This window comes from Microcebus murinus, chromosome 16 (genome assembly GCF_040939455.1).
Source record: "Microcebus murinus isolate Inina chromosome 16, M.murinus_Inina_mat1.0, whole genome shotgun sequence".
Lineage (NCBI taxonomy): Eukaryota > Metazoa > Chordata > Mammalia > Primates > Cheirogaleidae > Microcebus > Microcebus murinus.
Genome location: NC_134119.1, coordinates 64,042,306 through 64,054,347, shown reverse-complemented (window position 1 = coordinate 64,054,347; position 12,042 = coordinate 64,042,306). Strand labels below are relative to the sequence as shown.

The 12,042-nt window shown below is 49.6% G+C and overlaps 2 protein-coding genes across 3 annotated transcripts in view; one reads left to right on the top strand and one right to left on the bottom strand.

Annotated features, from left to right (window-relative positions):
- The window catches only part of BCAM (basal cell adhesion molecule (Lutheran blood group)), a 366,430-nt gene that overhangs the window by 166,726 nt on the left and 187,662 nt on the right, over positions 1–12,042 (bottom strand). The gene's annotated exons all lie outside the window — the stretch shown is intronic.
- The window catches only part of CEACAM20 (CEA cell adhesion molecule 20), a 28,347-nt gene that overhangs the window by 4,279 nt on the left and 12,026 nt on the right, over positions 1–12,042 (top strand). The window lies entirely within an intron of this gene.

Genomic DNA, 12,042 nt, shown 5'->3' with positions numbered 1-12,042 from the left:
TCCCTTTGCCTGGAGCGCCCTTTCCCCTTTCTCCAACTGTCCAAAGAATAGCCAAAGTTTTCTGCTCTCAGCCCCAATTCCTCCTCTTGTAGAAGGAATGCTGATCGGCCGGAGAGAATAGTTCTGATAGTGCAGGATGTGCTACCCGGACCAGGGCACCCTCAGCCCCATCCTCCATTTGCCACCAAATTCTTCCTGTTGCTTGGCTCAGACTGGGTCATCCAGGCTGTGACAATATCAAGCTATCTTGCCGTGAATGATAAATGGAAGCTATTGTTATTGTTCCCTCTTGGCATGCCCTTCTTTGGAAACGGATACACGGCAGGAGGTGGGGGATTATGCCCCCTCAATCTAGTTCTTACACCCCCTTCTCATCCCATGAGGCTATGGACCAGTATCAGGGCTACGGGCCTCTCCCAGCTGCACGGCAGCCACTTACTGTGCTCTGTGTGGTGGCGCCCCCTGGCGGTAGAGGTGTGTATTTGGGTGAGGACAACGGCGGGATGGCAGCTTGTCTAGACGTGGGTGCAAAACCGAGCCTCCATCGGGGGTTGGGGGGGTGGGGGTGCAGGACATCAGGACCCACCCCATCTACAGCTCCTGGGGATCACAGCTAACACTCCCTGTGGCTGCCATATGGGAGGAATGGAGTGTTGATTAATGTTGGCTTCTAGCTGGGCAGGACAGGGACTTTGCCCCAGCTGAGGCCAGGATTTTATCAAGAGTTTTGATAAGAAGGGGCAAAGCTGGGCTTGAAGCGGAGATTAACTGCTCTTTGGCCATGCCTGCTCCCCAGAACGCCATCTGCCCCAGGTGAGCGACCCACTGTGGATTGTTTTTGGTGGAGTCAGTTCTCCAAACATGTCAGGAAGCTTTACAGATTAGAGACCCTCAGGGGCTGAAGGTTTAGGACGCCTACTATCTCAGCAGAAGGAATGAAGTTTTGGAAGAGATACCTCTGATATCCATGCCCTATTCTCCCTTGGTAATTAATATAAACCTAGATTTTTCAATGGACCTGTGGGAGCCCAGCAAAAATGCCCTGGAGCTAAGTGTGGCCATGTGACTACCTTTTGGCCAACAGATAAAAGTAGAAGTGTTGTGTGGGACTTCTGGGAATTGACCTTAAAGAGAGTTTTTTAAAACCTCTTCTTCCTTTTCACTACTAACTGGAATGTGGCTATGATGGCTGGAGTGCCAGCAGCTAGTTTGGACCACAGTTATATACCAAAATTAGGCTGTTGTTTTTTTTTTTTAATTGTTGAGTTTTAGTAGTTGTCTATACATTCTGGTACCAATCCCTTATGAGATGTGGGATTTGCAAATGTTTTTTCCCATTCTGTGGGTTGTGATTTTATAAATCGCATATATTTCAAGTGTAGAATTTGACGAGTCCCGCGTATGCACTTTTGAGATCATCACTGCAGTCAGATACTGAACATATCTGTCCCCCCAGATTCCTTGAGCCCCTTTCTACTGACCCTGCTGTTGTCTGCCTCTGTCCCAGGCAACCACTGCTCTCCCTTCTGTTACTATAGATGGTCTGAATTTTCTAATCTTTTATATAAACAGAAGCACACAGCCTGTACACTTGGCTTTTGCATGGCTTCATTTACCCAACATAATTATATTTTGAGTCATCCGTATTGCTGTGCTATCAAGAGTTTGTTCCTTTTTATTACTGAGCAGTAGTCCGTTATCACAATGGATGGGTCACACATTGTTTATCCATTCTTTTGTTGATGGACTTCGGGGTTGTTCCAGTTGTAGGAAGCCGGGGATGCCCTGCCATGAGCACTGTCGCATCTGGTCTGGGCCATTACAGTCACCTGCTGGCTGGTCTCCTTGTTCCTGCCCTCATCCTGCTGCAGGTCTTTCTCCCACAGGGAGCCTCAGGGATTCTGTTAAAACCTAGATCATATCTCATCCTTTCCATGCTCAAAGGCTTCTTGAGGTTCCTGTCTCACATAGAGTCAAAGCCCAAGTCCACCATGACTTTGTAAACCACACCCACAGCCTCCCGTCCCTGCTCCCCTTAGCTCTTTGCGCTCACCTCCTAAAAGGGGAAAATTGCTGGTAGACCTGAGAAAATTAACCCATCTTTGCCGGGTTCTGAATGTCACCTAGATCCTGCAGGGCGGGTCTGGGAACCAGTCCCTTTTGGGGTGGGGTGGCGAGTTTGTGGTCATGCATGGAGGTGTTGCTGTCAGCACAGATGCTACTGGAACCATGCGTGTCATGGTTTGTTTTCTGTTGCTTATAACAGAATACCTGAAACTGCATAATTTATAAGGAAAAGGAATTTATTTCTTGCAGTTATAGAGGCTGAGAAGTCCAAGGTGGAGGGGCTACATCTGGGGAGGGCTTTTCTTGCTGGTGGGGACACTGTAGAGTCCAGAGGCAGCACAAGGCATCGCATGGTGAGGGGCTGGACATGCCAGCTCAGGTCTCTCTCCCTCTTCTTTTTCTTCTTCTTCTTTTTTTTGAGACAGAGTCTCGCTCTGTTGCCTGGGCTAGAGTGCCATGGTGTCAGCCTAGCTCATAGCAACTTCAAACTCCTGGGCTCAAGCGATCCTCCTGCCTTAGCCTCCCAAGTAGCTGGGACTACAGGCACGCACCACCATGCCCGGCCAATTTTTTTCTATTTTTAGTTGCTTGGCTAATTTCTTTCTATTTTTAGTTGCTTGGCTAATTTCTTTCTATTTTTAGTAGAGAAGGGGTCTCACTCTTGCTCAGGCTGGTCTCAAACTCCTGACCTCAAGCAATCCTCCTGCCTCGGCCTCCCAGAGTGCTAGGATTACAGGCGTGAGCCACCGCGCCCCGGCCTCTCCCTGTTTTTATAAGGCTACTAATGCCACTCTCTCGTGGTAAGCCATAAACCTATGAATGGATTAATCAAATCACCTCTTAAAAGCTGTACCTTTCAATAGTGCCACACTGGGGATTAGGTTTCTTGAACATGAGTTTTGGAGGGGACAAACCCTGTAACCATAGCAATATGCTTTCTAGAATTAATAGGAGAATGGTTTTTAAAGTTCAGTTTTTCTGCCCCATCCTCGGTTTGTGTGCCCTCATCCAAAATTTAACACATAATACCAAGTTGACAGAAGACAACCCTTCTATTTCCTTTTCCCCTCTATTTCCTTCCATCAAAGAAGAGCCATGAGGCAGAGATCATTTTAAAAAATGCAAACTCTTAACAAAAACAAAAAAATAAAATAAAAAATGGAAACTGGAATGTTAGCCAATTTTTTTGGTAGGAGTATTGTGGGGAGGTGGGTGTTATTGATGAGATGTTGGATTCTTGTGTTTCAGGGCCCATGTCACAAGCTGTGTTGGTAATTCTCTGTGTTTGTCCCCCAGGTCTGCTCGCTGATATTCACCCTTCTCCTCCCCACTTTGTGTCTCGGGAGGCTGCCTGTATTAGTTATGTATGACTAATTACTCCAGAACTGGAGGTGGCTTAAAACAATCAAACATTTGTTATCTCATAATTTCTTTGAGTCAAGAATATGGGCTTAGCTTCTCCATATCCCTTCTCTCTGATGCAGTCAAGCTGTTGGCTGGGGCTGCAGCATCATCTGAAGGCTCAACTTGGGATGGCGGCAGTGAGCGATCCTGCTTCCAAGCTCACTCAGGTGGTGTCAGCAGGCAGCTTCCCCCACGTAATGTCATTTAAAAGAGAGCGAGGGAGAGGTCTAACATGGAAGCAACAGTCTTTCTGAAACCCAGTCTCAGAAGTGACAGCCACTACTTCCTGTTGTATTTTATTTATGAGAAGAGAGTTATTAGGACAGCCCATACTCAAGGCGAAGGGATTATAAAAGAGATTAGACTCTCAGGAGGGAGGGATCATTAGTTCTGGCAACTTCTCCACAGTGAAGAAATTGCAACAGACTTGCAACATACACGCCTTTAACCTTTGAACACTTGGGTGGAGAAAGGGCTCTAGTTCTAGGCAGCTGCTCCATCTACTGCCCAACTGTGAAATTTTATTTTGCAGACATGCCCTATTGGACACTGAGCATTTCTATACACAGGTGTGCATACATCTATTGCTGTACAGCATTATACATGCAAACCCACATGCCTGCATAGGGGACTTAAGAGGCATTCAAGGCTAACTTGGACTATCCACAATTTCCATCTTCATTCCTGAAGAATGCTTTCATTGGATTCAAAATTCCAGATGGACAGTTCTTTTCTTCCAGCTCTTTCCAAATGTGCCAATTTCTTTTGGTTCCTGATGAGAAATCTGCCATCATTTGAATTGTTGTTGAATAAGTAACATGTTGTTTTTCTTTGGATGCTTTCAAGATTTTTTTCTTTGTTGTTTTTTTCCACCACAGTTTAACGATGATGTGTCTGGGTGTGGGTTTGTTTGCAAAGGGTCCCCGACATCGTACGATGAGCTATGAGTGTGCCTGCATTTTCCAAGGGAGGGTCTGCAGTTTCAATCCCGGATCCCACAACTTTCAGTGCATTTGCAAAGGAGTCCAGACCTCCGTGGTCATCTGTAACCAGTGACCTCTAAGTTATTAGAGATGGCCAGAAGGCTTGGGGAGCTCAAGGATAACTGGCCAGATTTGATCAACTATTGTATTCTGTGTAAACTTCCTTAAAATTATTTGGCCACTTGTGGGGTCCTGCCCACTTGACTAGAACGTCACTGGGGATGGGGAGCCCCCATCCTTAGAGGGGTCATTGCTGGCATTGTGCTTGGGGTGTTGGTCGGTGTGGTTCTGACCTGGGCTATTTCCTGGGGTTCATGATAGACCAGGTCATCATGCTTTTACTTTTCTCTGAAAGAAGGGCTGGGCTCCTGCCTCTGCAGGAAGGTTGTGTGTGTGTGAGGGGATCCCTGGACGGGATAAGGGTAAGGAACGATGAACCAGATTCTCGAGTATTCTCTCCACTCTGATGGATTTTAATGGTGGGCAAATTGGCAGAGGCTAGACTGTAGCAGTCTTGAACGCCAGGTTGAAGGTATCAGACGTCACCTTGTGAGGCATGGGAGACCAAAGAGTGCTCCCTGCCCGTGGGAGACATTGCCACTCCTCAGGACCTGGTGGAAGTGCTCCTGGGGATGTAGGGTCACAGGAACCTCAGACATTGCTGTTGGGAATATAGATGGGGACAGCGACTGTGCAGGACAACCTGGTAGGACTTAGGCAAAGTAAGCATGTGCATGACCTAGGACCCAGAAATTGTCCTCAGGGGTGTATACCCCAAAGAAATGTTCCCACTGTCCAGAGGTAACGTAAACAAAGGTGTCCGCTGTGGACATCCATTAGTGGGGCTTTTATAGGCGAAATGGTAGATTTACACAGTGGAGTATTTTAGAGCAATTAGAAGCACTGTTTCTATATATAACATTACAGTTGAATCTTAAAAACATGAGGGTGACTGGAAAAAGGTAGTGTATGTTGAGGGAGCTTCCTTGTGATCAAACGGTTCTATTGATCGTGGTGATAAAATTTGATAGTACAGCATATACACATATGTATACAAGTGCATATCGAAGCTGGTGAAATACAAATTGTGTTTATTTTAGTTAATAGTCTTGTACCAATGTCAATTATCTGGTTTTGATTAGGGGAAGCTGAGTGAAGGGTACACAGCTTGGCGAGGGGAGGATATCTCAGCTGGTGAAGCTTCTGGAAAAGTTTACTCCTTTGAAGCATGGCTGAGAAAGGATGTTTCTATTCCCGTGATGCCAGTGGACTTCATGAGTTCAATGAAATACCATCTGTGAGCTGATCTTTTGTCTGCTTTCTGTATTGCCCTAGGAATTTAAGGAGTTATGGCAATAGGTATGGCAATAGGCAGCTGCAGGCATACAGGATGGGGTGTGTGTGTGTGTGTGTGTGTGTGTGTGTGTTTGTAGGGGTTCTTGGTCATAGATTCTGCAACATTCCTTCTCATTGTGCTTTTCCTACACAGTGGACACAAAAAGTCAATGGTGCAAAACTCAGCTCTATAACCCTGGAGAAAAAAAAATACTTCCCTGTCCCCTCTGGGACAGTGGGCCTCAGTTTCCCCATATAGAATAAAAGGGAGCTAGGCTAGGATCTCTTTTTAAATGGAGTAGTCATTTTGAGTATCCTTCTCAAAGTGAGTTTTACAAGTTGTACCACCCTCTAAGACAAACGACACAGTCCCCATAAACTCTAGGCTTCCGAAAAAAAAGGGCTTTGATCACCAGGCGTTCCAACAAACATTTCTAGTGGTGACGATGATCACCAGGTGTTCCAACAAACATTTCCAGTGGTGACGATGGCACAGGGTACCAGGTGGGATGCATCCGTCTGCAAACAAGATGCACTGGATCTTGGAGCAAAATTCATCCTTGTTATTTTACAAGATGCCCTGGGTTTATTCCGTGGCTCAGGGAAATCCCAACATCCATCCTTTCATCCAGTATCCTCCCGAACTTGCTACTTCATGGTCTCAAGATGGCTGCCTGGACTCTAGACTTCCCTGCCTTTGGGTCATGTCATTGTGATGGGCAAACTGACGGCCCCTCCAAAGATGCCCATGCTCCTGTCCCTGGAATCTGTGAACATGTGGCATTAGGAAAGCAAAAGTGACTTTGCTGATGTACAGATGTCAAGATAGGAAGATGATCCTGCATTGTCCAAGTGAAGCCAGCCTAGCTACCCAAGCCCTTCAGAGCAGCCAGAAGCAGAAGGGAGATCCCAGTCGTGAGAAGGGTTCGGTGCACTGTCGCTGGCTCTGAGAAGCAGGGGCTCAAATGCAAGGGCAGGAGAGAGGGCTCAGAAGGTAAAGGCGGGCCTTAGCTGACAGCCAGCGAGCACACAGGGCCCTCAGCCTCCCAGCTCCAAGGAATTAGATTCTGCCAACAATGCAAATGAGGGCTTGGAAGTGGGTTCTTCCCAAAGTCCCCCATTACGAGCACAGCTGGGGACACCTTGATTTCCAACTATGAGGCTCAGAGCAGAGAATCCAGATGAACCAGCTTGGACTCCTGACCTATAGAACTGCAAGGTGATACATTTTTTTTTTTTTTTTTTTGGAGACAGAGTCTCACTCTCTTGCCTGGGCTAGAGTGCCGTGGCGTCAGTCTAGCTCACAGCAACCTCAAACTCCTGGGTTCAAGTGATCCTCCTGCCTCAGCCTCCCAGGTAGCTGGGACTATAGGCACGCGCCACCGTGCCTGGCTAATTCTTTTCTAGTTTTAGTTGTCTGGCTAATTTCTTTCTATTTATAGTAGAGATGGGGTCTCGCTATTGCTCAGGTTGGTCTCGAACTCCTGAGCTTAAGCAATCCTCCTGCCTCAGCCTCCCAGAGTGCTAGGATTACAGGCATGAGCCACCACGCCTGGCTTGTTTGTGTTGTTCCTGGCTTGGAAGCTTGTTTAAGCTTCCAAGTCTCTGGTAATTTGTTATGGCAGCGGTAGGAAATGCATACAGTTATTTCAATGCAGGGAACAGGGGATGGTGCCTTGGAACTGCCTCCATTTATTCAAAAGTGGATGCATGCTTGGAAACCTTCAGATGTCTGTATGTTTCACCCCCTCACCTCCTTCAAGGTGTTGCTCAAAGCTCTGTGGGGCCTGCCCAGACCACCTGGATCTGGTACTGCATCCTGCATGTCCACCCTGGTCCCCGACCCTGCTTGCCGCAGCCCCCTGGTTCTCATCCCCTTCTAACATCACAGCGATGTTATTTCTCATGCATCGTGTTTGTCATCTGTCTCCCTCCTGCTCTTCCCCCACTGCATAAGATATACTGTCTATAAGGGCGGAGATCTATTTGTTCCATTTGCTGGCATGCCCCAAGCACCTAAAACAGTGCCTGGCACATAGTAGGGCCATAGAAATCTTTGCTGAGTGAACGGACTGAGCGGGGGGACAGACACAGGAGGCAGTCTGGGTTCTGCGGTCAGGTGCAGTCCTGCATGGGAAGAGTTCCAGCCAGCCTGTGTGGCCGAGACTCTCCAGGTGAGGGTGGGGAGCGGGAGGGACCTGGGATTATTTTTACCTGTTGGAAATAATAGTGGACGTTGTGCTACAGGGAGAGGCCCAGAAAGCCCCTCTCTCTTGTTGGGGCAGAAAAAGACAGAAGCTGCCCTGGGGGATGGGTGGGTGGGGATTTCTGGAGAGAAAACCCCGCTCCTGCATGAGTGACAGATTTGGGAAGTGCACTCCGGTGGCAGCTCTGCCCTCTTGGGCAGGGAGGAGGGGCAGGATGGGGTAGAGGCAGTGGGGAGAGAAGCCCCCCCCCCCCCCACGAGGAGAAGGCGGAGGGGCTGGCGCAGAAGATTCAGAAATTCTGGGCAGAAGGGGGTGTGGGACGGAGGCCTTGAGTGCTGGGCTGGGTCAGGTGCCCTCAGCATAGGGAACCATAGAGGGTGGGGGCATGGTGGGGTGACACAGCCACAGGGTTCATTGATCGGCGTGTACACAGGAGCTGGGCCATGGTAGGACCTTGGCTCGCATGGAGGCAGAGAGCCAGGCAGACCGGAATCCCTGGTCTGAGACACCCTGTGACTTTATCCAAGTCATCACTGCTCTCTGAGCTTCTGTGTTTTTATTTATTGTATTTTATTTTATTTTATTTTATTTTATTTTTTGAGACAGAGTCTCGCTTTGTTGCCCAGGCTAGAGTGAGTGCCATGGCATCAGCCTAGCTCACAGCAACCTCAAACTCCTGGGCTCAAGCAATCCTCCTGCCTCAGCCTCCCAAGTAGCTGGGACTATAGGCATGCGCCACCATGCCCGGCTAATTTTTTCTATATATATTAGTTGGCCAATTAATTTCTTTCTATTTATAGTAGAGACAGGGGTCTCGCTCTTGCTCAGGCTGGTTTCGAACTCCTGACCTCGAGCAATCCGCCCGTCTCGGCCTCCCAGAGTGCTAGGATTACAGGCGTGAGCCACCGCGCCCGGCGGCTTCTGTGTTTTTAACTATGGGATGGAATTATGATATCCTTTACTCTACTCTCCTTTTCACTTTTCCATAGCAGGCCTCACCATCTGACACCCCCCCATACAATGTGCCTATTTCTTATTGTCCCTCTCCCCACTAGGACAAGGTCTTCTCTGTCTTGTTCCCTGCTCTGTCCCCGGCACCTAGAACAGGTGCGCTAGGTGCTCGGGAAGCACGTGTTGAATGACGGTAGGGCAGTGCGGGCTGCTATGCTGGAATACCGCAGACTGGGTGGTTTAGAAACAGCAGAAATTTATTGCTCACCATTCTGGAGACGGAAGATTTGAGATCGGGGTGCCAACATCACTGGGTCCGGGCCAGGGGCCTCTTCTGCATTGCAGACCACCATCCACTCCTTGTATCCCCCCATGGTAGAAAGACAGCCAGAGAGCTCTCTGGGGTCCCTTTTATAAGGGCACCAATCCCAGCAGGAAGAATCTAATTACCTCGGAAAGGCTCCACCTCCTGAAACCATCACACTGGGGGTTGGGGTTGCAACCTCTCAGTTGGTGGGGCGGGCACAAACCATGACCCAGTGAGACTGTTGTTTACCTCAGTCTCCAGATGAGGACCTGAAGCCCATGGAGGGCGACATAACTTTCCTAACAGACCACAGCCAGGGCGCGGGGAACTGGGAGGCCGGCCCAGGTGGTGGGACAGCCACACGCTTGTAACCACAGAGGCAAAGCATCGTCATGTCCATTTCAGAGCCGAGCAAAGTGACCCCTAGAGAGAGGAGTCCACCTGCATGAGGCCACATAGTTGGCAAGTGGGGGAGTCAGGATTCGAACTCATGCAGTCTGGCTCCAGACCCAGCTGGCTCAGCCTCATGCTTTTCTGGGGGCAGATGGTTGGTGGCTGTCTGTAGCAGGAATGAGACCCAAAGCAGGGATAGCAAGACGAGGCCACTGGCTGAGTCAAGATCTCTTTCCTGCAATGCCGAGCTGCCCCTCATGCCCTAAGCGATAGTTCCAGATCGTCAAAGCTCATCTTGAACCACCCCTCCTCTCTTACTCCCCCTCTCTATTCTGAGCCACCGAACTTCCTTCGGTGCCTCAAACTCAGCAACTCCTCACATGCTGCTCCCTGTGGCTGCCCGCTACATCCTCTAGGTCTCAGCTGCGATGTCCCCTCCTCCAGGAAGCCCTCCTCGATCCTTGGGCAGTGCCAGATGCCCCCTCTGCATTAGCCCAGCCCAGCCCTGCCCACTCGGGTTGTCACTGTCTGGGGACAGGACTGTGTTCTCCACTGGACTGTGATTCTCTGTGAGGACAGGGTCAGGGCTGCCTTCGTCACTGCTGTGTCCCAAATACTTCCGGGAACAGCGATCAGCAAAGGGGAGCGTTCAGGGAGTGTTCATTAAGTGAACAAATGAGTGAATGAATGAATACATGGATTAATGGTCATTCCCTCACCCGATCTTGGTCTGTGTGCTCCCAAAGACCTACAGCTTGTCTTGCTTATAGAGAATTAAAAAAAAAAAAAAGGAACTATCATATATTGAACCTTTCCTGTGTCCTCTAAGTCTTAGCTTAGATGTCCCCTCTTCCAGGAAGCCCTCCCTGCCACGTAACCCCCCGAAGCTGTGTCAGGCTCCCCCTGGGCTCTCCCAACCCAGCTCAGTCTGTGCTTCCCGCCTGTCTGACTCCAGAGCCTTAGTTTATGACCAGGATCCACAGGACAGGAGTCATGTCAGCTCATTTAATACTTATAGGTTGCTCGAAGTGAGCTCGGCATGGGCCTGGCTTTACTAAGTCCTCGATAACCAGGAGCCGGCTGTTATTGTTTTTATTGCATTGCTATTGACCATCGCAATCTCAGTTCCTGGTCCCCAGGCTTCCTGGAGTTCCTGCTCCCCGTGCTGGGCACAGAAGGAAAGTGAGCCCTGGGAGTGGAGGGCAGGGGTGGGGCCAAAGTGACTTCCCTGCCACCACCCCTGTCTGTCCTGGGAGCCACTGTCACTGCAGTGTGAGTTTGCAGCAGGGCGGGAGGGGAGCGAAGGGAGGTGCAGGGGGCGCTGCCGGAGTGAGGACTGTGTGTGCGAGCCAGGGCGACACAGGCTGGCATACTGAAGCCGGGTGCCAGGACCCATGGAGCCCAATGACTTATGGGGACACTGGACAGGAATCCTGCTCTCAGGTGAGTGCCCTTCCTTAAGACAGGGGTGGGGTGGGGGTTGGGGGGTCGTGTGTCTATTTGCTAGTGACATGTGCGTGCGTGCACGTGTGGAAAGAGAGAAGCAGAGAGAGAAATAGAGGCAGAAATAATGACAGCTAGAAAAGAGACTGACAGAAGGAGACATAAACAGAGACTGGCGACAAAGAGAAAAAGAGACAAAGACACACACACACACACACACAGTGGGAGACGGAGTCCGAGCCACAGAATCAGAGAGACCCAGAGACAGAGAGTGAAAATAGCATTAGAAGCTGTGCAAGGGAAGAACAGGGAGAGATGGCGGGAAGGACAGAGCAGGAGACAGAGGACGGAGAGACAGTGAGAGACTGTATAAAGAGACACACAGAGAAACAGAAGGATTCTGAGTTGGGGCTGGGGTGGGGAGACAGAGACCCAGAGAGACAGGTCATAGCAGAGACAGACAGACAGACAGACCTACAGGAGTGAGACAGGCAGAGGGAGGATGTGCCAGCCCTGAGGGGCAGGTCCACATGTCAGGATGGGGGACAGATGTGAAATTTATGCCTAAAGGGCCTCTGAGACCAAAGGGAGAAACTAGATTTTTTTATTTTTTTGAGACAGAGTCTCACTCTGTTGCCCGGGCTAGAGTGAGTGCCGTGGCATCAGCCTAGCTCACAGCAACCTCAAACTCCTGGGCTCAAGAGATCCTTCTGCCTCAGCCTCCGAGTAGCTGGGACTACAGGCATGCACCACCATGCCCAGCTAATTTTTTCTGTATATATTAGTTTGTCAATTAATTTCTTTCTATTTATAGTAGAGACGGGGCCTCACTCTTGCTCAGGCTGGTTTCGAACTCCTGACCTCGAGCGATCCGCCGGCCTCGGCCTCCCAGAGTACTAGGATTACAGGCGTGAGCCACTGTGCTTGGCTTCTGGGAGAGTTTTGAGCTGCG